The sequence below is a fragment of the Phocoena sinus genome, chromosome 15 (genome assembly GCF_008692025.1).
Source record: "Phocoena sinus isolate mPhoSin1 chromosome 15, mPhoSin1.pri, whole genome shotgun sequence".
In the NCBI taxonomy this organism is placed as follows: domain Eukaryota; kingdom Metazoa; phylum Chordata; class Mammalia; order Artiodactyla; family Phocoenidae; genus Phocoena; species Phocoena sinus.
This window is the reverse complement of record NC_045777.1, coordinates 21,008,967-21,033,131: the sequence shown is the minus strand read 5'-3', so window position 1 is coordinate 21,033,131 and position 24,165 is coordinate 21,008,967. Positions and strand designations below refer to the sequence as shown.

Here is a 24,165-nt window from a genome sequence, read left to right as displayed (position 1 = left end):
AATTGTACTAACAGTATTTATTGAGTAATCCATCTTTTCTCCACTGATTTAAATGCCATCTTTATTATTTATTAAATGACCTTATTTTTTCGGTCTACTTTCAGACTCACTCATCTGTCCCATTCATCTCTCTGTCTATTCCTGAATTCATAATGAACTATTACTCTCACTTTATAATACACTTTGAGATGTGGCAGAGTTTATCTTTTCAAATTTCTCTCTCTCTCTCCAGGACTTTGCTTGATTTTCCTGCATAATCTTTGGAGTCAATTTGTTAAGTTCCAAAATAATCCTGTCAGAATACTTAATTGCATCCCATTAAAATTGTAGATTGAAAGATGAAAGATGGTATTTTTTCTTTATTGAATCTTCTAACCAAAAATGGGAATGTACCTTTTTCCTTTATTCAAATAAGACTTCGAAAGTTGCGTTCATATATTTCCATTCTTTGTGAAGCAACCCATTCATTTAAACATTTGAATAGTATTCCATTATGTTTCATGCCATAATTTATTTAATGATTCCACTCTTGAATGGCATATTAATAAATGTTTCCAAGATTATTCTCTTACAAATAGTGCTGCAACAAACATCCCTGCATACACACATATTCAGGAAGGATACACTACCACAAGTGAACCTGCCAGACCAAAGGAGATTTTAAATGTTGACAAATATTGTCAAATCACTGTACAAAAACAATATCAATTTACACTCTCCCTAAAGGTATCCACGCATTTTTTCACACTTTGACCAATCCTACATATTTACAATTTTAAGCGCTCTTTCTAATAATCAGTAAATTATATCACACTGTGGCTTAACGAATACTTCTTTGATTTCTGGTCATTTATATTTCTTTTGAACATTCCCCATTCACATCCTTTGCCTGGTTTGATAATGGGATATATATCTTCTTCACATGGATTTTGTATAGGTTCTTTATTTTGTGTACTTTCCTTTTATTAAATTATGAAACATTTAAGTTTCTTTTAATGTCTCACATTACGGTTTTCTAATTTTCCCCATAAAGATATCATGCAGGTTTATTCCTAGACACCTTGTAAGCTTTTATTGTTATTGTAAATGGCATCTTTTGTAAAAGGACAATTTCTAATTGTTTGTTACTGGTATATAAGAACATAATTGATTTTTATCATTGGTGTTTTTTTATTGATGTTGTATCTAACAACCTTGAAGAACTCTTATTAGTTCTAATGACCTGAATGGAGAATCTATTGGATTTTTTTCAAATTTATTTTGGCTGTGCCAGGTCTTAGTTGCAGCACATGGGATCTTCACTGTGGCATGTTAAGTTGCAGCTTGTGGGATCTTTTTAGTTGTGGCATGCGGACTTCTTAGTTGTGGCATGTGGACTCAGTTGCGGCATGTAGACTTCTTAGTTGCGGCATGCAGACTCTTAGTTGTGACATGCATGTGGGATCTAGTTCCCCAACCAGGGATCGAACCCAGGCCCCCTGAATTGGGAGCACAGAGTCTTCCACACTGGACCACCAGAGAAGCCCCACTACTGGATTTTTTTTTTTTAAGTTACTTATTTTTTTTTTGGCTGTGTTGGGTCTTTGTTGCTGTGTGCGGGCTTCTCATTGCGGTGGCTTCTCTTGTTTCAGAGCACAGGCTCTAGGCATGCAGTCTTCAGTAGTTGTGGCACATAGGCTCAGTAGTTGTGCTCACTGGCTCTAGAGCGCAGGCTCAGTAGTTGTGGCTCACGGGCTTAGTTGCTCCGCGGCATGTGGGATCTTCCCGGACCAGGGCTCGAACCTGTGTCCTCTGCATTGGCAGGCGGATTCCCAACCACTGCACCACCAGGGAAGCCCTGGATTTTTTTTTTTTTTTTTTGCGGTACGTGGGCCTCTCACTGTTGTGGCCTCTCCCGTTGCGGAGCACAGGCTCCGGACGTGCAGGCTCAGCGGCCATGGCTCACGGGCCCAGCCACTCCGCAGCACGTGGGATCTTCCCGGACCAGGGCACGAACCCATGTCCCCTGAATCGGCAGCGGACTCTCAACCACTGCGCCACCAGGGAAGCCCTGGATTTTTTAATGTATAAAATCACAGACGTGTAGTGTCATGTGGTCAACAAGTAGTTAAGCAAGTCTTGTGACGCAGGAAATGGGGAGAGGGAGACAGAAGTGCAGACGCTGGAAGAAAGTGGAAGAAGTTGGAAGGAAAAGAGAGAGACAGAGAGAGAGTCAGAGGAGAGAGAGGCAGGAGGTGGGCAGAGGGCAAGGACTTTGGGCATGTGAAGTAAGTGGACAGGGCAGAAAAGAGGGTTTAAGTTTCTGGGTATTTTGTATTTCCCTTCATGGTGTTTGAAAAGAAAGTCGAGTTGTAACATTTGGGGGTGGAGCGGGCTGGACCGTGCTTGCATGATGACAGCAGAGTTTTCAGGCTGGACCTCAAGGATCTGGCTTATACCTGCTACAAACATGCACAGACCAACCATAAGACTTCCTCTAGAGCAAAAGAACAAGAGAAAAAAGAAAACAGGCAAAATACTATATTGATATAATAGAACAGAGAACTGGACTGCAGAGAGGCAACATCATGGCCGTTCCAACATAAAGAGAAAAACCAGGAAATTAAAGAATAGTTTACGATCATGAAAAACAAAAGAATTTGGTGATAAAATCATAAAATACATTAAAATAAAGTTAAAATCTATAATGTCCTTGATATACAATACAGGATTAGAGCAAGAATGTAAAATAATAATTATTTTATAATAATTAATAAATAACATTATTTAATAATGACAATATTATTGTTGTTGTAGTTGTTATTATTATAGCTTTCTAGACAGATCTGGGTTGAAATTCTGGATCCTCCACTCACAAGCTGGATGAATTTGGGCAAAGGAAGGCAATCCGTGAGATTACGAGGCCAGTGAAGAAGGCAAATCCGTGATAACAACACAGGCTTGTAAAAACAAGGCAAAACATGCACACTGGCTTAAGACCACGGGACATCTAGGCCTCAGCTGGGATTCCTGGACCAGGAGGCGTGGCCGCGGTGGGCTTGGTCTCTCATCCTCAATCTACCCCAGTTTTGTCCACAAGGTGGCCGTGTTCCAAGAGAGCCAGGCTCAGTACACAAGCACTTTTCAAGCTCCTGCTTTCATCACATTTGCTGATGTCCCACTGACCACAGCGAGTCCCACAGACAAACCCCAAGTCAAGGTGGGAGGGAGCTACACAAAGGTGTGGATATCGGGAGGTGTGGCTCCTTGGGAACCATTAGCGTGATGGCGTAATCATGTAATGTAAATACACTGAAACGTGCAAGGCATGCTTGGCCCTCAGCCTGTTCATAAGCTCAGGTCAGACCTTCCCCGGAGCAGCCCAGGCATAAGCAGGTGAGACCAGCAGATGGGACCAGAGCTGGTGCGATGTGAATTATTGCAGGGGACTGATGCTTTGATGAGAGGGTTGAACCAGGGGTGGGAGCGGCACAGAGGAGGTAATCAAAGGTCCAATAAGGAAAGAGGTGACAAACACAGGCTCTGGAGCAGGCAGAACTGGGTTTGAGTCTTGACTCTGCCACTTACTTGTCCTGTGGCACTGGGCTAATAAATTCCTCACTCCGGCCATTGGTTTCTTCATCTGTAAAACCAACCCCACAGATGTTGCTAAGAATTAAATAAGATCAGTAGAACTTAGCCTGGCACAAAGAAGCAGTCCATAAATGGCAGTGGTTGTGACCAGTGTGACAAGGCTGGTGGTAAAGATAATGGTGGTCAACTGGGGACAGGGTCAGGGATGCTCTGGATGGGTGAATAAGAGTGCCCATTAGAGAATGGCAGGTGAGGGTCTCCCAGGCAGAGAACACAGCGTATTCAAAGGCATAGGGGTAGGATGAGTACAATGTGCTTAACAAACTCTGATGCCATTGGAGTGCATGGGGCAACTGAAGGAGGGGTGCCAGGGCACACTGTGTTTCCCCAAGATACCCGTAGTAACATCTCCGACCCCACATAATCTTCTGGCAGTGTGACTGTTATTGGCTGAACTGTGTCCCCCAAATTCATATGTTGAAGTCCTAACCCCAGTACCTCAGTGATTGCATTAAGATAGGGTTTTAAAGAGGTGATTAAGTTAAAATGAGGCCATTAGGGATTAGAGCTCTAAACTCATCTGACTGTTTTGCTTATAGGCGGAGGAAATTTGGACAGACAGAAGCACAGGGTGTGTGAGCACGTGGGAAAGACTACATGAGGACACAGCAAGAGGGCAGTTGTCTGCAAGCCAAGGAGAGAGACCTCAGGAGAAAACAAACCTGCCGGCAACTTTTCTTGGACTTTTAGCCTCCAGAACTGTGAGAAATAAATTTCTATTGTTTAAGCGGTATTTTGTTATAGCAGCCTTGGCAAACTAATACAGTGACCTTGACATTCCTCCCATCCAGTGGAGGTCTATGTCCTCTCCCATTGAAGCTGGGTGGAGACACGCATGCTGGAACCCACCTGTCATGTTGTGAGGAAGCCCAAGCTAGCCTGCACAGAGGGACCGCATCGAGAGAGCCTATGTGGGCTCCTGCTGACCATCTAGCTGAGGTCCTAGCTCACAGCCAGCACCAATCGTGAGGCATGTGAGTGAAGATGCCTCCAGATGATTCCAGCTCCCAACTGTTGAGTCCTTCCAGCTGATGCCCCAGACACGTGGAACAGAGACAGGCTGTCCCTGCCATGCCCTTTCCAAATTTGGAATTTGGCACTGAATTCATGAGTACGATAAAATGGTTGTTTACCCCCCTAAATTTTGGGATAGTGTGTAACACAGCAATAGGAATTCCCAAACACTCTTCCAGAGCAGCTACCACCAGCCCGGCTTTCTCATATGAAAGCAAAGAGCACCATTCTCCATCCAGTACAACCCAACCCACCCCCCAGCCCTGCCACCAACTTGGCTAGAGAGCTATTGCTGCCACCTGGTGGCCAATAGAAAACATACACTGTTTTCTCTTTAAAGAGAAACATTTTCATTCATTCTACAAACATTTCACAGTTCCTGCTGGTGGTGGGTCAAGTGTAGTTTTTTAAAAAAGCGTAATCTAACGTTACTGTTTTGTGTATGCTTTCATCTTTGGTCATGAGATTTCATTTATAACTCCACAATTCCTTACATTCTCTTCCCAAATCCAAAATTCTCTGAAAAGTGAAAGGTTTTTCATCGGTTTACAAAAGCTCACTGAATAGCTAAACCTAATCTGAACTGACATAAGGCTATTTATATTCTTTCATTAACATTTCACAGCAGAAATATTAATGTTTGATTATGGGGTGCTGACCCAGGGATGTTATATAGTAGATCGCATTTGTTCTCATGGTGTGGTCCCCAGGCCAGCAGCAGCATCACCTGGGAACTTGCAAAACATAGGAATTCTCAAGCTCCACCCCGGACCTATGGAATCAAAACTTCAGGGATGGGTCCCAGACTTCTGTGCTTCACCAAACCCTCCTGGTGATTCTGATTCATGTTCGAGTATGTGAGTCATTGATATAAAGTACATGCAACACATTACATTTATAAAACCCCAAAGTTCTGAACTCCAAAGCACATTTGGCTCCCTTGGTTTCAGATGAGAGATTTCTTGTGGACCTGTATTTTGAAATTTCAAGTCATATTAAAGGGAGCCATGAGAATTTTATGTTTAAAAAAGAGGGGGGGGGGAAAAAGAAAAAGGGAAGATATTCTTTGAAGGAATGGACAAAGGGTGTGATTAATAATAATCCAAGGGCTTCCCTGGTGGCACAGTGGTTGAGAGTCTGCCTGCCAATGCAGGGGACACGGGTTCGTGCCCCGGTCCGGGAAGATCCCACATGCCACGGAGCGGCTGGGCCCGTGAGCCATGGCCGTTGGGCCTGCGCGTCTGGAGCCTGTGCTCCGCAACGGGAGAGGCCACAACAGTGAGAGTCCTGCGTACCACAAAATAAATAAATAATAATAATAATCCAAGCTAACTTTTGCTGAGTGTTTATAACCCACCAGGCACTGTGCCAGGAGCCTACCCTCACCAACTCCACATGATGACCTTAGGAGGTAGGTATTTTTTTATCATGCCCATTTTATGAATGCAAAAACTGAGGCAAGGGGAGTGAGCAATTACCAAAGCTTGGAGGGGGCTACCACCAGGAGCCATGGTCTTTAGTAGTGGGAAACAGCCAACTCAGATGGTCTTGTTTCTTCTGCCCACTGATCGCCTGCTGGTGCCTCCCTTTGGCCAAACCCTAAAGGAAGCGAGAATACAAGGGAATCCCTACAGCTTAACCCCCAGCGATGCAGAGCAGAGTGAAGGATGGAGAATGGATCTGTAGCGGCCATTCTACCGCCTGTGTAAGTTTCATAATTGGATGCTATTTTGTTCTGAAAATATAAAAGTATCACACTGAAAGTATCCATCTGCAACTTGCCTTTTTTTTTCCCACTCACATTTTGTTTTCCAGATTTATCTATGTTGGTACAGGTAGCTTTATTTCAGTTCATTTTCTCTGTTGTTTAGAATTCCATCATATTGGGCTTCCCTGGTGGCGCAGTGGTTGGGAGTCCACCTGCCGATGCAGGGGACACGGGTTCGTGCCCCGGTCCGGGAGGATCCCACATGCTGTGGAGCGGCTGGGCCCGTGGGTCATGGCCACTGAGCCTGCGCGTCCGGAGCCTGTGCTCCGCAATGGGAGAGGCCACAACAGTGAGAGGCCCGCGTACCGCAAAAAAAAAAAAAAGAATTCCATCATATTAAAATACCCCTTAATTCATTGGTGTCCACTTCCTTATCGGCAGGCATTTAGAACGTTGCCAACCATTTGCGATTTCAGACAAAGCCGCCAAGAAATACCTGTTCCTACACAGGTGGGAGGCTTTCTCCAGGCCAAGTACCCTAAAAGTGGAGTTGCTGGGCCAACCTTCCTAAATAATGCCAAATTCCTCTCCAAGGCGGTGGTACCAGTGTTTGGTCTCCTAACCCCAGAGGTTCCTGTTTCATAGTCCTAGCCTGTCCCAGTATGGAAAGATCTTTTTTGTGGCCATTTCTGACAGCTGTCAGCTTTTCTCTCCTGGATGTTTTCTTTGCATTTCCCTAATCATTCTGAAGTTGAGCATCTCTTCAACCAATCTGTCATTTGGGGATAGACATCTTGCCCCTTTCCTCAGGTTTTGCATCTTTATCTTCCAAGCCTAGATTTCGAGAATTCCAAAAGACCTTTCCTCTCTTGTCCAAGGCAGCAACATGTGAAAAGTGCATTGGCTTTCCAGTGACTACCTGGGTTGTGAATATTACAGACTCTCTTTGCAATTCAGTACTGAGGAACCACTTTTTTTCCCTTTGGGTGGTGTCTGTCCTTCCCCAGAGGCAAAGAGTAACAAAACAACAATTGAGGGAAGACAAACTAAACCTGAGTTTATAATTTACAAAATATTATCTAGCTGCATTTTCAAGCACTGTTTACTGAAGCCCCAGTGTAAGCCAGAACCCGTAATATGTTTTCCCTCAACAGCCTTGTAAAAGGTCAGGTCATTCATTCAACAAGTCCTTCCTGTGCTCCTCCTGTGTGTCAAGCTTTGTTAGGCCCCAGAAATTCAGCAGTAAACAAAACAGACATGGTTCCTGATCAGAGATGCTCACCATCTATATATGAGCTGGTTAGGGCTGCCGTAACAGAAGACCACACACTGGGGGGCTTCAACAGCAGAAACTTATTTTCTCACGATTCTGCAGGTTAGAAGTCTGAGATCAAGGTATCAGCAGGGTTGATTTCTTCTAAGGCCTTTTTTCTTGGCTTGTAGATGACCATCTTCTTCCACTGTCTTCACGTGGTCTTTTCTCTGTGTCTAGTATCTTTTTTTTTTTTTTTGCCTCACCACATGGCTTGAGGGATCTCAGTTCCCCGACCAGGGATTGAACCCGGGTGCTGGCAGTGAAAGCCCAGAATCCTAACCACTAGGTCACCAGGAAACTCTCAAGTCTCCTCTTCTTATAAGGACACCAGTCATACTGGGTGAGAGCCCAACTCGAGGACTTTATTTCCCCTTCATCGCCTCTTTAAAGGCCCCATCTCAAATACGGTCACATGCTGAGGTACAGGGGGTTAGGACTGCAACATATGGATTGCATATGGGGTGGGGACACAATTCAGCCTATAACACTGTCAGATGGGAGAAGCAGACATGAATCCAACAGTCACAACCACGTGAACAATTACAGCTGTGGCTTCTGGGACCATGAGAACCAAAACCAGGGGGTTTGGCTGAGGGGCTTCTAGGAAGCCTCCTCTGAGGAAGTGACATTTTGGCTGAGACCTGAAAAAAGGGTGGAGGTTAAGCAGAGAACGAGGGGACCGCAGGCCAGGCAGAGGGAACAGAATGTGCTAAGAGATGGTAGCACCCGGCAGGGCATTGGAGGAACTGAAAGGCGGCTAGAGGAGGAGGTTGCTGGGGGCACCTCTTGGGATGGTGAAGCCTTGGGCCAGATAAAAATCCGCCCCCCCGACACCCGGCCCGCCTTAAAAAAATCCAGATCCCAGGCCTCATTCTGGATCTACTGATACTAAACCAGAATCTCCAAGGGGAGGGCCTCAGGAACCTGCATTCCTCCCCACACCCTGAATTTTTTTAGTTTGAAAAGATACCCCACTTGCAGAGAAATTGAAAGAAAAGTACAAGGAACCCTTGAATACCCTTCACCTAGATTCACCAATTGTTAACATCTTGGCCCATTTAGGCTTTTCTTTCTCCCTCCTTCGCCCTCTTCTCAGCAGGCATCCCCCAAGAATAAGATAAGGACCTTTTCATCCGTCACCACAATACCATTATCATGTCTCAGAATATTAACATTAATTCAGAAATGTCATCTAATCTACAAACAACAGTTCAATTCTCCATGGTCCAGAAAATTTCTTTTATAGCTATTTACTTTTTCAATCCAGGATCTAATCAAGGTCCACACATTATATATCTACTTTTGGTTATGTCTCTTTCATCTCTTTTAATCTAGAAGAACTCCCCAACTTAGAAAATATTAGCTTTTTAAGAGAGAGTCCAGGCTTGTGGAATGCCCCACATTCTAGATTTGTCTAAATTTTCCTCATGATTAAAATCAGGTTAAGTATTTTTGGCAAGAATATGACATAGAAGATGTCAAGTACATCTTATTGCATCACAAAGGGGCACACAATGTCAGGTCGATGCTGAGTTTGATCACTGGTTAAGGGGGGGACTGCTGGGTATTTCTATTGTGAAGGTACACTTTCCCCCTTTTTAATCAGTAAATGATCTGATTTTTGGAACCATGTGAATATTCTGTTACCCAACTTTCTACCCAATGGCTCTAGCATTTGTGGATGAATTGCCTCCTCAATCAATGATTAAGTGGTTGTAAAATGGCATCTGTATTTTTAATAAGTGCCCCAGGCAGCTATTCTACTCAGGGAATTTGGGAAACCCTGGGTTGTTACTATCAAGGCAACTGGAGGCTTTGACTAAGACGAACTGGTCACGAGAATCCATCAAATACACATCCCTAGGCCCCATCCTAAACTCAAGAGTGAGAGAGGGGTGCAAAGGACATGCCTAGGAATCAGCATTTAACACTCTCTTCCTTTCCTTCCGTGGGGTTATTCTATGCTCCCCAAAGTTTGAGAAGCACAGGTCTAGAGGGTGATCCTTAGCCTGGCTGCACATTGCATTTTAAACAACCCTGTCCCCAGGGTTTGTGATCTGTGTGTATGTTTAAAAGTAAGAGTCCCACCTCCAGAATCTGATTCAAACCGCCTGGAGAGCCTGGCATCGACATTTTTAAAAAGCTTCCTTATATATGGATAACTGAATCACTTTGCTGTACACCTGAAACTGATACAATGTTGGAAATCAACTATACTCCAATATAGAATAAAAAATTGTATTAAAAAAAGAATAAATGTGAATCATTAGCCATTACAGAGAAAAATAATTGCACACTGTGATATAAGAAATTGATTCTGTGTGGATTATTAACCTAAAACTTTAAAGCTAAGTAAACAAATTTCTTAAGAAAAAAAAAAGCCTCCTTAGTGATTCCAACGTGCTGTCAAGTTGAGAGCCGCTGGGCTAAGACGGCTCTCTCTAAATGGAATATAAAAATGAAAACCCTACTTCCCCTTCTCCTCATTCCCCTTGAACACACAGCAACACAGGACGGAGCTCACCTGCCAGCCGAAAACATCTGGTGTTCTCTCTACGCCACTTACGCGCTCTTTCTTTGGGGCGCTTACAAAACAGGTCAAAGAAAGGTCACTTCCCTCAAAAGCACGGGGACATGGGAAAAAAGACACACACAAAGACAAGCAAGTATTGTACAATCGGAGTTTCACAGACCAGGAAACCGACACTCTGGAAGGGGAAATGACTGCCCAGCGAGTTCACGGCAGAGCCCAGACTCCTACCCGGGATGCCTTTCTCCCATCTGGTCATCTTCGCTTGAGCCCATGGGGCACCCTCTGCACTTCCTGCATTTCTGTTGGTTGGGCCTGGCCTGGAGCCAACATCTTCACCAGCAGAATCAGCCACTTATCCAGGCTTACTCTGGGCCAGGCACTGGACAATTGAAGTATAGTTGATTTACAATGGTGTGTGTGTGTGTGTGTGTGTGTGTGTGTGTGTGTATTTGAGAATCATTTTGCTTTTTATTTATTTATTATTTTTCGCTGCATTGGGTCTTCGTTTCTGTGCGCGGGCTTTCTCTAGTTGGCAGCGAGCGGGGGATACTCTTTGTTGCGGTGCGCAGCCTTCTCATTGCGGTGGCTTCTTTTGTTGCTGAGCACGGGCCCTAGGCACGCAAGCTTCAGTAGTTGCAGCGTGTGGGCTTTAGAGCGCAAGCTCAGGAGTTGTGGCGCACGGGCTTAGCTGCTCCACGGCATGTGGGATCTTCCTGGACCAGGGCTCGAATCCGTGTCCCCTGCATTGGCAGGAGGCTTCTTAACCACTGTGACACCAGGGAAGTCCCCGTTTTGCTTTTTAGATTCTTTTCCATTATAGGTTATTACAAGATATTGAATATAGTTCCCTGTGCTATACTGTAGATCCTTGTTGTTTATCGATTTTATATAGAGCAGTTTGTATCTGTTAATCCCAAACTCCTAATTTATCCCTCCCCCACTTTCCCCTTTCCCCTTTGGTAAACATAAATTTGTTTTCTATGTCTGTCAGTCTATTTCTGTTTTGTAAGTAAGTTCAATGTATCATTGTTTTAGATTCCACATAAAAGTGGTAGCATAAGATATTTGTCTTTCTCTGTCTGACTTACTTCACTTAGTATGATAATCTCTAGGTCCATCCATGTTGCTGCAAATGGCATTATTTCATTCTTTTTAATGGCTGAGTAATATTCCATTGTATATATGTACTACATCTTCTCTATCCATTCATCTGTTGATGGACATTTAGGTTGCTTCCATGTCTTGGCTATAATAAATAGTGCTGCTGTGAATATTGGGGCACATGTATCTTTTTGAATTAGAGTTTTTGTCTTTTCCAGATATACACCCAGGAGTGGGATTGCTGGATCATATGGTCACTCTATTTTTAGTTTTCTAAGGAAACTCTATACTGTTCTCCACTGGATTAAGTATTTGTTGAGTGAATGAATGCAGCCAGCCCAGCACCTGCCCACCGGCAGACATTAAGAACCAGTGGATCAAATAACTACTAAAGTGAATCCCTATGAGGCTGGATTAGCTCATTTTTTCACACTCAGAAATCTCTAGACCTTCCTTATTCTGGAGACTTTGCATCACATCGCAGCAACCATATAATTCACCCCAATTTTACCTTCTGTATAATTTATATGTAACTATGAGTTGGCATGAGTTGCAGTTGACTGGTTGACCCAAAGTTGTGTAGATATTTAATTCTATATTTGTAAACATCAATGTTTTAGATTTTATATGTTGGAGCCAATCCATTTATTTTCAGGTCCTCCAACATTTTCCATAGTCTATTAGAATGTTCATGGGCATTAGACCGTCTAATGGACCAAAGATGGCCTCAAAATAAAAGGAGGGACTTTCCTCCTGGGGCAGAATAGAGAGGTTTAGACATGGTCAGTGTTGCTTTCAAGGACCAGAGTATAGTTTGACCTTTTTTTTTTGGGGGGGGGGATAAATACTTTATTGAGATGTAATTCACATACCATATAATTCACCCATTTAAAGTATACAATTTAATGGTTTTTAGTATGTTCATAGTCATGTAACTATCACTCCCATCAATTTTATTATATTTTCATCACACCAAAAAGAAACTGGTTATATGTCAATTATACTTCACTTAAAAAAAAAAAAAGACAACCGGTGCCCATTATCAGTCACTCTCCATTTGCCCCCAATCCCTCCTCCCAACTCTAGACAACTACGAATCTACTTTCTGTCTTTATAGGTTTGCCTCTTCTAGACATTTCATAGAAATGGTATCATACAATACATGGTCTTGTGACTGGCTTCCTTCACTTGGCATGTTTTCAAGGTTCATGTTGTGGCATGTATTGGTACTTCACTCCTTTTGATTGTCAAATAGCATTGCATTGTATGCACACACTGTTTTCCAGATCCATTTATCATTTGATGGAGATTTGGGCTGTCACCCTTTGTTGGCTATTATGAATAATGCTGTCATGAACATTTGTGTACAAGTTTGTGTGGACATTGTTTTCACTTCTCTTGGGTATATACCTAGGAGTGGAATTGCTGGGTCAGCCAGAAACTCTATGTTTAACATTTGGGGGGAACTGCCAGACTGTTTTTCAAAGCAGCTATACTATTTTAGATTCCCACCAGCAACGTATGAAGTCTCCAATTTCTCCACATCCTTGTCTACATTTGTTATTACCTGTCTTTTTGATTATAGCCATCCTAATGAGTTTGAAATTGTATCTCATTGTGGTTTTTTTGTTTTCGTTTTGTTTTTGTTTGGCTGCGTGGCTTGTGGTATTTTAGTTCCCTGACCAGGGATTGAACCCGGCCCCGGCAGTGTAAGTGCCAAATCCTAACTACAGGACCCCCAGGGAATTCCCTCATTGTAGTTTTGATTTGCATTTCCTTGATGGCTAATGATGTTGAGCATCTTCTCATGTACTTATTGGCCATTTTTACGTCTGCTTTGGAGAAATGTTTATTCTGATTCCTTGCTCATTTTTTAAATTGTAATTTGCCTTTTCATTACTGAGTTGCAAGAGTTCCTCATATATTCTAGATACAAATCAGATAAATGCTTTGCAAATATTTCCTCCCATTCTGTGGGTTATTGTATTTGTTTGCTAAGGCTGCCATATCAAAATGTCACAAACTGGGTGGCTTAAACAACAGAAATTTATTTCTCACAGTTCTGGAGGCTAGAAGTCCAAGATCAAGGTGTCTGCAGATTTGGTTTCTCCCAAGGCCTCTCTCTTGGACTTGTAGATGACCGTCTTCTTCCTGGGTCCTCACATGACCTTTCCCCTGTGCAAGCATCCCTTGTACCTCTTCCTCTTCTTATAAGGACACTAGGTATATTGGATTAGGGCCCCACCCTCAGGGCCTTAGTTTGACTTAATCACTTCTTTAAAGACCTTATCTCCAAACAGAATTATTGATACAGTCTGAGGTACTGAGGGTTAGGACTTCAGCATGTGAATTTTGGGGGAACACAATTCAGCCCATTACAGTTATCTTTTCACCTTCTTGATGGTGTCCTTTCAAGCACAAAAGTTTTTAATTTTAATGAAGTCCGACTTGCCTATTTTTTCCTTTGTTGCTGGTGCTTTAGGTGCCATAGCTAAGAAACCACAACTTAATCCAGGGTCACAACTTATGTCTATGTTTTCTTCTGCGAGTTTCATGGTTTTAGCTCTTATGTTTCAGCCTTATCTGTTTTAATTTTTGTACGTGGTGTGAGGTAGGGGGTCCAAACTCATTCTTTTACGTATGGAAATCCAGTTGTCCCAGCACCACTGGTTGAAAAGACTATTCTTTAAATTGTCTTGTCACTTTTGTTGAAAATCAATTAGTCATAAAAATAAGAGTTTATATCCGGAATCTCAGTTTTATTCCATTGATCCATGTCTATCCTTATACCGTACTGCACTGTCTTGATTATTGTAGCTTTGTTTTGAAATCAGGAAATGTGAGTCTTCCACCGGATTCTGAGTATACTTGAACTTTGGATATCAAACATTGAGAGCAGTGTAAATGAACAGCACAGCATGGGGATTTGGACCCATACTCAAGGCATCATTTCAGGAAGCAGGCTCCAAGTTCTGCGCATGCCTTGGAGAGACGGATTCCCGCCCTCTCAGCCCACAGCTCTTCATGATAAATCAGTGAAAACATTCTGCAGCGAACAATGATCCCCTTGGGTTATTTTAAACATCACTTTAAGTCTTCCCTACCTGTCCTGCTCTCTAATTGCTCTTCTGAAACGGTGTCATTCACAACTGGATTATTAATGATCTGAGAGGAAGCCAGGGGTCAAATTGGGGAGGAGCTTTCAGAGAAACTGGGGAGGTTGGGGGCCCAGAATAAGCCCAATCCAGAGGTTTTCACTTCCCCAAGAAAGGTCACGGAGTTTCCTCAGCAAACAGGAAATCACTAAACTCAGGTTATACTGTCAGCCTCAGAAGAATGTTGCTATATAATAATAAGTAAGGGATTTCTTTGAACAAGAAATTGAATTGAATTAATTGGGTATCATCCCGAAACTCCCCAAACTTAAACCTTCTCTGTGCCCCACTGGCTGGCCCTGGGGTGCCTAGGGTTCTAGTCTGGAGGCTGAGAAAGCTCAGGAAACAAGGCCCTTTGTGCAGAAGAGAACTCTATTGTTCTAAAGCCCGTGTTCAGTGAGTGTGGATTCCAGAGAATGTTTGGGGATGGATTTTTTTTCCCTTTTGTTTGTTAACTTTCTCTCCTCTTTCTGGGGGGTGGGGGGTGGGGTGGAGAGAAGGGTCTTCTCAACAGCAACTTAAAGATAGTTAAATCCACTGTCCTCTAAAGAAAAGATGGTGCTGAGTGGAGGGGTCTTCAGCCCAGGAAAGAGGATTGAATTCAAAGATAGGAGCCACCGGCTGTGTATTACTTTTTATCTCAGGGAGGCAGCCCCTTTCTAGATCCTGTACCTCCCAAACAGTGGCAGACGTCAGTGGAGGTACGACCACTTCCTTCCTCTTTCGCTTCACCTCCTTTCTTCCCAGAAAGAGTAAATGACGCGATTCTACGTCGCAGGCCACGGTCCCCATACTCCCACTAGTCTGGCTCTCGTCTCCCACCCCTCAGTTTGGGGGACCTGATCCCACAAACCTGCCCCCAGGACAAGGCCTGGTTGGGCTCCTTGACGTCCTAGGAAGCCTTCCGACTCAGGCTTCAAGGTAGGAGACTTGAATTGCTGGCACTTGTACTAATGCTGTGTGACCTTGGGTGGTTTACTGCGGCTCTCTGGGCTTCCTGATGCCCTTCCATCAAATGGGAGCAAGAATCCAGTCCTGGGCTTCCCCCTTTCCAAGCTAGTAGTGTTGGAGGGTGGGAGGAAGCCCGTAAGGAAAACTCTTCCGAATCCTGGTCGCTTCTCATCCGCCTTCAATTTCCAGCTGCTCAAAGGGTAGGGTGGTGAAGGGGTGGGGAGCACCCAGAGACGCGAGGACCCTTCCTGGAGCTGCCTCGTCGGCCAGGCAGGGTAGAGCGCGCCCACTCCCTTCCCACGAGCTCAGGCCCCGCCTCGGGGGAGGAGCCGAGGGGCGGGGTGGAGGCTCGCGGTCGTGCGGAGCAGGCTTCTGTCGCCGCACTGGCAGCTGCGGCTCGGGGACGGACGGACCGAGCCACGGCCGGGAGCCGCCCGGGGCAGGGCTCGGGAGAGCGGGTGAGTTCCCCCGCGGCGCCGCCTGCTTCCCTGCGTTCTGCAGCTCGACAGGGCGGGGGATGAGGATCGCGGTGAGGAGGCGGTCCCAGCCTCTGAGGGTCTGGCTGGGGGTGTGTGTGGAGCTTTGGCTAAGGGCTGGCGGCAAGAAGGTAATTTGGGGGTGGGGGGAGCCTGGAAAGGTGGGTACCGGGAGCGCAGGACCCGAGAGTCGGGCTGGGGTGGGGGCGTTCTCCCGGGTCTTGCGCGCCAGAGATGAGGCCGGGGTACGGGGCGCAGTGGCAGTTTGTTGGCTGCGGCCGCCGTGGCCGGCTCTTGGGGCGGGCAGGGGGCTCCTTCGCGGGTTCTGGGCTCTTGGGTCGCCGTCTGCCGGGGGACGCAATGCCGCGCAGAAGGAGCCACAACCAGCACCAGACAGCCCCGGTGCCCAGCCTCGGGCCCGGCACGGGGGCGCCGCCCCCTCGCGTGGCGGCGCTTGTTCCCCGCAGGCGGTGGCAGGGCGCCGAGAAGGCTCCTGCCTGGGCGGGAAAGGTCCCCAGGGCAGGCGCCCCCGCGTGCAGACCCGCCTCCTGCGGGATCCAGCTGACAGTGCCCCGCGGCCCCGGGGAGACCCCGCGCGTGGTTGTTCCCGGCCTCTCCGAAGGGCAGCCGTGCGCCCGCGGCTCGGTCCCCCGCACCTGGAGCTCTCCTCCCCTCCCGAGTCCCGCGCATCGACTCCTGCCGGAGGAGCGCCCCCGAGCGCCTAGGATGGGCAGAAACTGTGCAGCCCTCCCCGGAGAGGTCGCGCAGAGGGGTCTCCCCAAGGTCACCGGGGGCGCCCAGACTGAACTGTCCAGACTGTCCCGAGTGGAGAGCCAGGGGTGGGGGGGCGTGCTCTGCCCGCCTCCTTCCCTGAGGCCGACTCCCCGCCTCCTCCTTCTCCAGCCCGGACCGGCTTAGCGGGAGATGCTGAGGATGCAGCTCCCAGCCTCGGGCGGATAATTGGAGCTCTGAATCTGGCCCTCCCGGGAGGGCGGCGCGAAAAACCCGAGACCCGGTGCTCCCGGGCATCTCTGGAGCCCGAGGAGAGAGACGCGGCTCCATAAGCGCTTCTCAGAACCGAAAACCGAGCTGCTTGCGCGCCCATGTGACTGGATTCCACATAATGGGCCCCTGTTCTCTGTCAGAAGCGCCCACCAGCTCTCAGCGGCCCCGGGCACCAGGTGCCGCCTCTGAATCGCCCTCTGTGGAGGACCCGGACCCCCGAGGTATCAGGCGCCCTTGCCCGCAGGGCGCCCCCGGGAAGGGGCCTGCCGTTGGCCACTTCGGCCAGCGGGGGTACCTCCCTGTGGGCCCTGCCATTGCCCGTGTCTGGTGAAGCACCGGAGGAAAACTCTCCATCAGGGAGGCCTCCTCCGAGACTGGCCATAAAGCTTCTTAGCTCAGCCAGTGACTAGCTCTCTGCCCGAGAGCGAGGCCCTTGGCCTCGGAGCCTCAGTTGCCTCTAGGAAACGGGGCTAATCAGGCCGTGGGAGGATGGGGAGAGGACCGTGTGAGGTGCTGGGTGCAGCGGAGCTCGGCAGCGGGAGCGCTCCTCTGTTAATACCAGCGCCTCTCAGAACGCTTTGCAGTGGGGCGTGTCTCTTTTTAGGCAGGAGCTGAAGTAGAGCCCTGGTGGGTGGTTCTGCAGGGGCTGGGGGAGTTTCCACATCTTCCTCCCTCCGCTCTGTCATAAAGAGGCAGCTTGCGGGCGGCTGGTGGGCGCTGGTGAGACCTTTCAGCTCTCAGCCTGCTCCCGGACTTTCCCACACAGCCTCCCAGCCCCTCATCTCCCACCTGCCGCCAGGATGTTGGAGGCAAGATGTCAACCAGACACTTTGGACCTTCAACTTCGTACTCTGCTGTGAACTGGAGTCTACCCAACAGCGTCCCCCTCCCTGGAACCTTCCTGACCCCTCTCCTGGTCCCAGCTTTTGCCAGCCTCTGAATGTCTTCCTTCAGGAAGACCACTTGATCCCGCTCACCCCTCTTTTGGTCTCCTCCCTCTGTGCCGTTCACTGGCGGGCTCTGGGTTGGGGCTCCTTGCACCCTTGCGCCCTCTGAATCTATCCTGGCGTGGAGGGACATGGCAGGCAAGACCTAGTGCCTGCTCAGACTTCGTTCTCTTTGGTAATTGGTAATGGAGTGGAGGTTACATTTCTAATCCAGCTGTTAAGTCTGTTCGGGAGCCTGAGCCACAGGGCTAAGAGGATGCTGACGCAGAAAGGTGGGTTTTTCCCCAAGGCAGTAACCTTCTGCAGAATTCATTTGGACTCTTTGGAAACTAGGGCCCCAGGTTCTTCTCAAAACCTGCTCCATACCCAGCGTCAGCATTCTCTAACCAACAGAGACTGCAGCCAGAATGGTTTTATGGATCACGGAAGGCATATACCTGGATTCCTGTGCTGTGTTTGGACCATCGGGAACCTCACCCAACCTTGACCCCTCTGCCAATCTAGCCACCCCCACCCCCATGCCACCTGCACCCAGGACTTGGAGCACTTGGTGTACATTGGGTCCCAAGTGGCATTCTTCCAGCAGAGGCTAGGATGACCTTCTTCATCCTGAGTACATCCTAGACACTGGGATTTAAGGAGGACTTGGACAAGCTTGCCTCCTACAGAAAGCCACTAAGTTTGAAGAGCAAGGGAGTCAGATAGGCCTAGTTCAAATTACAGGTCTCTACTTGAAAGCTCTGTGACCTGGGTAGATTATTTACTCTCTCTGACTCCTGGTTTTCTCATCTGTAAAATGGGTGTAATCGTAATGCCTGCTCTGTGGGGTTGTGAGGATTCTGTGAGCCCGTGATGCACAGGAAGTGCTTCGTGCAGCACCTGGTATGGGCAGGAATGCAGGACATGGTTATCATCACCATCACCACCATTTCCTCCTTTGCACTGGGCTCTCACAGGTTCCCCCCTCTCACCCTCACTCCCCCACCCCCCGAATCTGGGGGACGTCAGAACTCTTCTGCCTCTAGCTAACAGGACACGGAAAGCCCCTTAGCCTGGAGGGGGTGCCGCTGATTTCTGGGAGTTCAAGTCCAGCATGGGCCTGTCTCTAGGAAGTCTGTCATTTGGCTTTTCTCATCTGGCTGCCGTTTTGCAGGATTTGTTGATTCGTTCAACAGATGTTTACTCCATTCTAGCTATTGTGCTTAGCGAGGGATTTCAAGATGAATCAGGCAGCTCTCAGGCTTCTCAATCTAGGGGCAAAAGGTGATAGTGAGGACCCAGCTTCACTGGCAAGAAGAGGAATGAAGAGTCGAGGGGTGGATGAACAGGTGGGCTCGGCTAACGAACCCAGGTCTCATTCCTGAATCCGCCACCTTGTAGCTGGGTGGCGATGCATCACCTCTAGGGTGGTGATGTGAGGAGAAAAGGGAGACCACATGGGCAAAAACCTCAGCTCAGAGCCTTCTAGATATTCATCAGTGCTTGCAAATGTTGGCTGCTATTATTATTAGTCTGCAGTGACCAATTGCAGACGGGCAAATTTTGCAGTAGGGGCACATTTGAGCCCTTCAGAGACAGATTTCCAGGTGGTGGCTAGCAGGGGGGTGGGCAGCCTGAGCTAAGAGAACAGCTTGTGCAAAGGCACAGAGGCTTAAAAGTGCTGGGTGTCTCGGAGAGCAGCGAGCAGGAGTGATAGCTGGAGCACCGTCCCCGTAGGGTGTGACTTAGGGAGGGGCAGGAGGCAAGGCCAGGGAGCAAGGGCATCCTGCCAAGGGGTCCCGAATGGTTAAACGCTTCCTCACCCAAAGCAGGCCCCCTGCAGCTAACGGAGATGTCTGATCGCAGCCTAGAATTAACTTCTGCAGGCGAGGAAGGGCTGGTCTGTGCACGTTTGCCAGTATATGAACTGTCCTTTCCTCTTCCTTCTACCTGGAAAGCACAGAGGTCCCCTCCTTCTTCCAGAGATGCTTTTGCTACTTCTGCGCCTGTTTCTCTCTTCCTGGGACGTTTCTCACTTGAAGGAAGGGGATGTGGGTGGAGGAGGCGTCACGATCTCATTCCCTCGTCCATAAGGTACCAAGGACTTTTCTGGATACTGGTCACTGACCAAGGTCTCTGCTCGTATTGCCATCGAATCCTCATACTGATTTATTGAAGTAGATGCGTTTATCCCCACTGAACAGAAGGGGAAACTGAGGCACAGGGGATGAGGTGATTTGCTAAAGGGCACTCAGCTTATAAGTGGCAGGAACTCATGTCTAGAGGTCTCCGAAGTTGCTCTGTGCTATGTGTACCGCCTCACGCGTGCCCTTGGTAAATACCTAAAGCTGACTGCAGAATGTCTGGTAGTACCCCTGGATGCTGGGCTGTAGGCATCTTGGCGATGGATCACAGTGGGGTGTGCTCCGGGTACCTGGGGACTGCCCCATTCTCTCCCAGCCCTGATTTTTGGGAAGGCCCTGCGTGCAGGCACTTGGCGATGGGGAGCTGTTCTTGGATGTCTCAGAATTCAGGGCTTCCTTCCTTGGCCCGCTGGGCCCCACGAACGTGCCTTGACGCAGGCAGTCTGCAGCTTGATTGATGTAGCAGGTGGCAGTGGAGCTCCACGGTGACCCCAGGAAGGAATGCGTCTTTTAGGATGGCTGGTTAGAGCATCACGTGACCACACACCCTACCTGTTTACAGAAGACATCAAAACAAAGGCTCGAATTTCCTTTTCTACAGGAGGCAAAGTTCAGGGCCACGGTTCAAATCCTGCCTCTGCCTTTCACTAGCTTTTGGGTGTTGGCCAGTTTCTTCACTTCCTTGCACCTCAATTTCTTCAACTGGAAATACAGATCACACACACACACACACACACACACACACACACACATTCACACATATACATGTATATGTATATATATACAATTCAGAGTTGTCATAAAGGATTTTGTAATCACGCATAGAATTGACTTCCACATCATAAATATATTGATATCGTATCCACAAAATTTCCCTCCATGGCACTTAGCATAATTGCGATTATATGGCTATTTGTGGTCATTATTCTTTTACTCTGTCTCGCCCCCACTAGGCCAGTGGCTCTCAACTGGGGGCAGTTTGGCCCCCCAGGGGACATTTGGCAATGTCTGGAGACATTTTTGGTTGTCACCAAGTGGGTAAGTGCAGAGGGGGCGGGGAGCTACTGGCATCTGGTGGGTCAAGGCCAGGAAGGCTGCAAGATATCCTACAGTGCCCAGGGCAGCCCCCCAGAACAGAGAATTGTCCCATCCCAAATGTCAATAGTGCCGAAATTGAGAAAGCTTACACTGGACATGAGGCCCCTAAGGTCAGTGACTGTGTCTGATTCATTCAGCCCTGTGTCCCCAGTTGCCCAGCATGATGGCCGGCACACAGGAGACAATCAATATGCATTAAAGGGATGAATGAGTACTTGGAAGGCCTTATGTCCCTTGGAGTCCCAGAGGTTTGGCTTGCAGGACATTTTGAATGGACAGAAGTGATTCAGATGAACTTGAATGATGAAGAGCCAACTGGTCATTCAGGCCAAAGAAATCCAGACCAAGCTATTTTCCTTCTCGAGCAGGTGCTAGGGGGCCCGAATTATCAGCACTGTTGCTACAATCACAGCTGCATTTTGCTCATACAGACGCAGGACCCACCTTTATCTGGACAAGCAGGCTGGGGCAGGGGAATGTAGGTGCTCATAAGGAACGCCCTGTCGGCTGGGCCCTTGGGATCTGCCAAGCTGGGGCGCAGCTGCTGTCAGCTTCCTGTTTTTTTCCCTTTCTGGTGGAATGAAGGAAACCCACTGAATGGCTATTTTTCCACTGACATTTACAGCAATGTGATAGGCCTTGGATTAATGAGGTCAAGCTCCAGTGTGAAATCTGCCCGATAACTTGAAGCTTGGCCAATAGGAAGACATGGCTTGTTTTCTTTGAGCATTTGATGTCTTTGGATGGCTTTGGCCAGGGAAGTAGGGGTCACGACTCTATACAAAAGAAGGGAATGTTTTACGCCCCAGAATCATAGAGGCCAGAGTTGTTGTCTCTTTTTCAATTCAGTGGGAAGGTTTATTTTCATGTGAGCTTTGAAATAATTCATTAAAGCAAAGGTTCATCGTGAGCCCCAGGCACCTGCTGAGCCTAGATCTGGGCTATTGAAAGGACCAGGCTGCTTTTCCAGGGCTCTCTGGGAGTTTGAAAGAAAAGAGTGGCCCCAAAGGGTGTTTGGACAGGTTAGAGGTGCGCATGGATTAGAACTTATTCTGACGGGGGAAGGGATCTTGAGCACAGGCCTCAAACTTGCTCACAGCCTTTGGGTTTCTGTAAAATACAGAATCTGATGCATTAGGTCTAGGGCCTGAGCATCTGCATTTATAACAAGCTCCCAGGGGGAGCCATTCTGCTGGTCTGTGAACTGCACTTGGGGAGCAAAGGTCTGGGGAAGCCCAAGTCTACAGGTGAGGGGTCCCTGGTATCACCCACTCAAGCAAATCCAGCCTGTCGCGCCTGTTCGCCCAGCCATCTGCTCTGCAGGCTGGTTTGCAGGGGAGCAGACTTACTGCTCCCCTTCTCTGTGTGCCCAGACCTGGGACCAAGCCTGAAGGAAAGGCTGCTTGCCCGCAAGGAGCAACGGAGGGGCTTCTAGCACTTCCAGAAACGTGTGTCAGGGGACACACTATTCCTGGGTCACCTGGTCACCTGGGGCTTGTTAAACACACAGATAGATCCCTTGGCCCTAGCCCAGCCTACCTGAGTCAGAACCAGCCAAGGTGGGACCCTGGGAGTCTGTATTTTTAGAAAGTGTGCCAGGTGATCCTGGTTCACAGCCAGGCTGGCAGAGGGGAAGCCAAGAGGAAGAGCTGGCAGCACGTGGAAGTTAATTGCTCAGGAGGCCCGGTGTAAAGTTGTAGCATTGTGTATAGCCTGATGGCACACGGCTGAGGGAGGGACCTAAAGCTAGCCCGCTCCACTTGCCTAGCTCTGTACCCTGCAGGGTTGCATCTACCTGGAAGGAAGGGCATCTTTTTCTTTTTTTTTGCGGTACGCGGGCCTCTCACTGTTGTGGCCTCTCCCGTTGCGGAGCACAGGCTCTGGACGCGCAGGCTTAGCGGCCATGGCTCATGGGCCCAGCCGCTCCGTTGCATGTGGGATCTTCCTGGACCGGGGCACGAATCCGCGTCCCCTGCATCGGCAGGTGGACTCTCAACCACTGCGCCACCAGGGAAGCCCCATCTTTTTCTTAATATTAATAATAATGGTTAACATTTAGTGCTTATTATGAGCCAAGCACTATTTAACTTTTAGTCCTCCTAGCAACTCTAAGAGGTGACCTTACCACGACCCTGATTTTACGGTTGAGGAAAGTGAGGTTCAATGACTTGCCCTTGTCACATAGCCAGTAAGTGGTGGAGTCAGGATTTGAATCAGGACATCTAGCTTCCAAGTCCTTTAACTTAATCATGATGCTGTCTGACTTTGGGCAAAAAATGCTGTTGCACTTTGTAAGCTGTCCCTGCCCTGAGGGAGTGCCTTTCTCTAGTTCTTCCCCAGATGGGGGAAAGGCTAGCAGTGACCTTGGCTGGCTCTGGAGTCAGACCTCAGTTGGATCCCTGCCTCTGCCACTTACTGTAACCTTGAGAAGCTATTTGCTAACTTTGCTGAGCCTCAATTTACCAATGTGTAAAATAGGAATAATAATCGTATGAGAGGCTATGATTATTTAGCCTGTGTCTGGCACATAGGATGTACTCGATACATTCCAACAATAATTATTACATTAGTGTCAGTGAAGTCAGTCACTGGGAGTCATAGCTTCAGAGCAGAGGGGATGGGCGAGCAGAGCCCTGTGTCACTTACATCCCGGGGACTGGGTCTGTTGTTTTGTTCACCCTGGTTACTTACGTCTATTACTTACCTAGGCACTCCTAGCCTTTGCTTCTTGGTGCTGGTTACAGGCCCCAGTGTCCATGCCAGCCTGGCGAGTTCTCAGAATTTCTTGGCTCCCAGAATGTTTCAGAGTCTCAGTCAGAACTGGCTTTATTTCCTGTCATCCAAGAGCAAGTAGAAGGCACACATTCTCACACTTACTTTCTTCAGGGCTCTTGGGTCTTCTTGGTGACTTTTCCTGTCCCCAGATTCCTTTCTGGAACTCTGTAGTCATCATTGCCCACCCCCCCAACCCATGAACTGGGCAGAGAAAAAACGCTTTAGAGTCATTGCCTATTGCCTTATTAAGAAACAGGGAAGAGTTTCTCCAGAATTTCATTTTTTTTTTAACGTATGAAATCAAGCTTTTGTTTTCTTATTGCTGTTTTCT

At 47.7% G+C, this 24,165-nt stretch overlaps 1 protein-coding gene across 1 annotated transcript in view; it reads left to right on the top strand.

Annotated features, from left to right (window-relative positions):
- Positions 1-15,266: 15,266 nt before the first annotated feature.
- Positions 15,267-24,165, top strand: part of PPP1R16B (protein phosphatase 1 regulatory subunit 16B) — a 102,819-nt gene continuing 93,920 nt past the window's right edge. Inside the window, 1 exon segment of the mRNA XM_032606568.1 lies at positions 15,267-15,380. The gene's annotated coding sequence lies outside the window, so the exon portion shown is untranslated.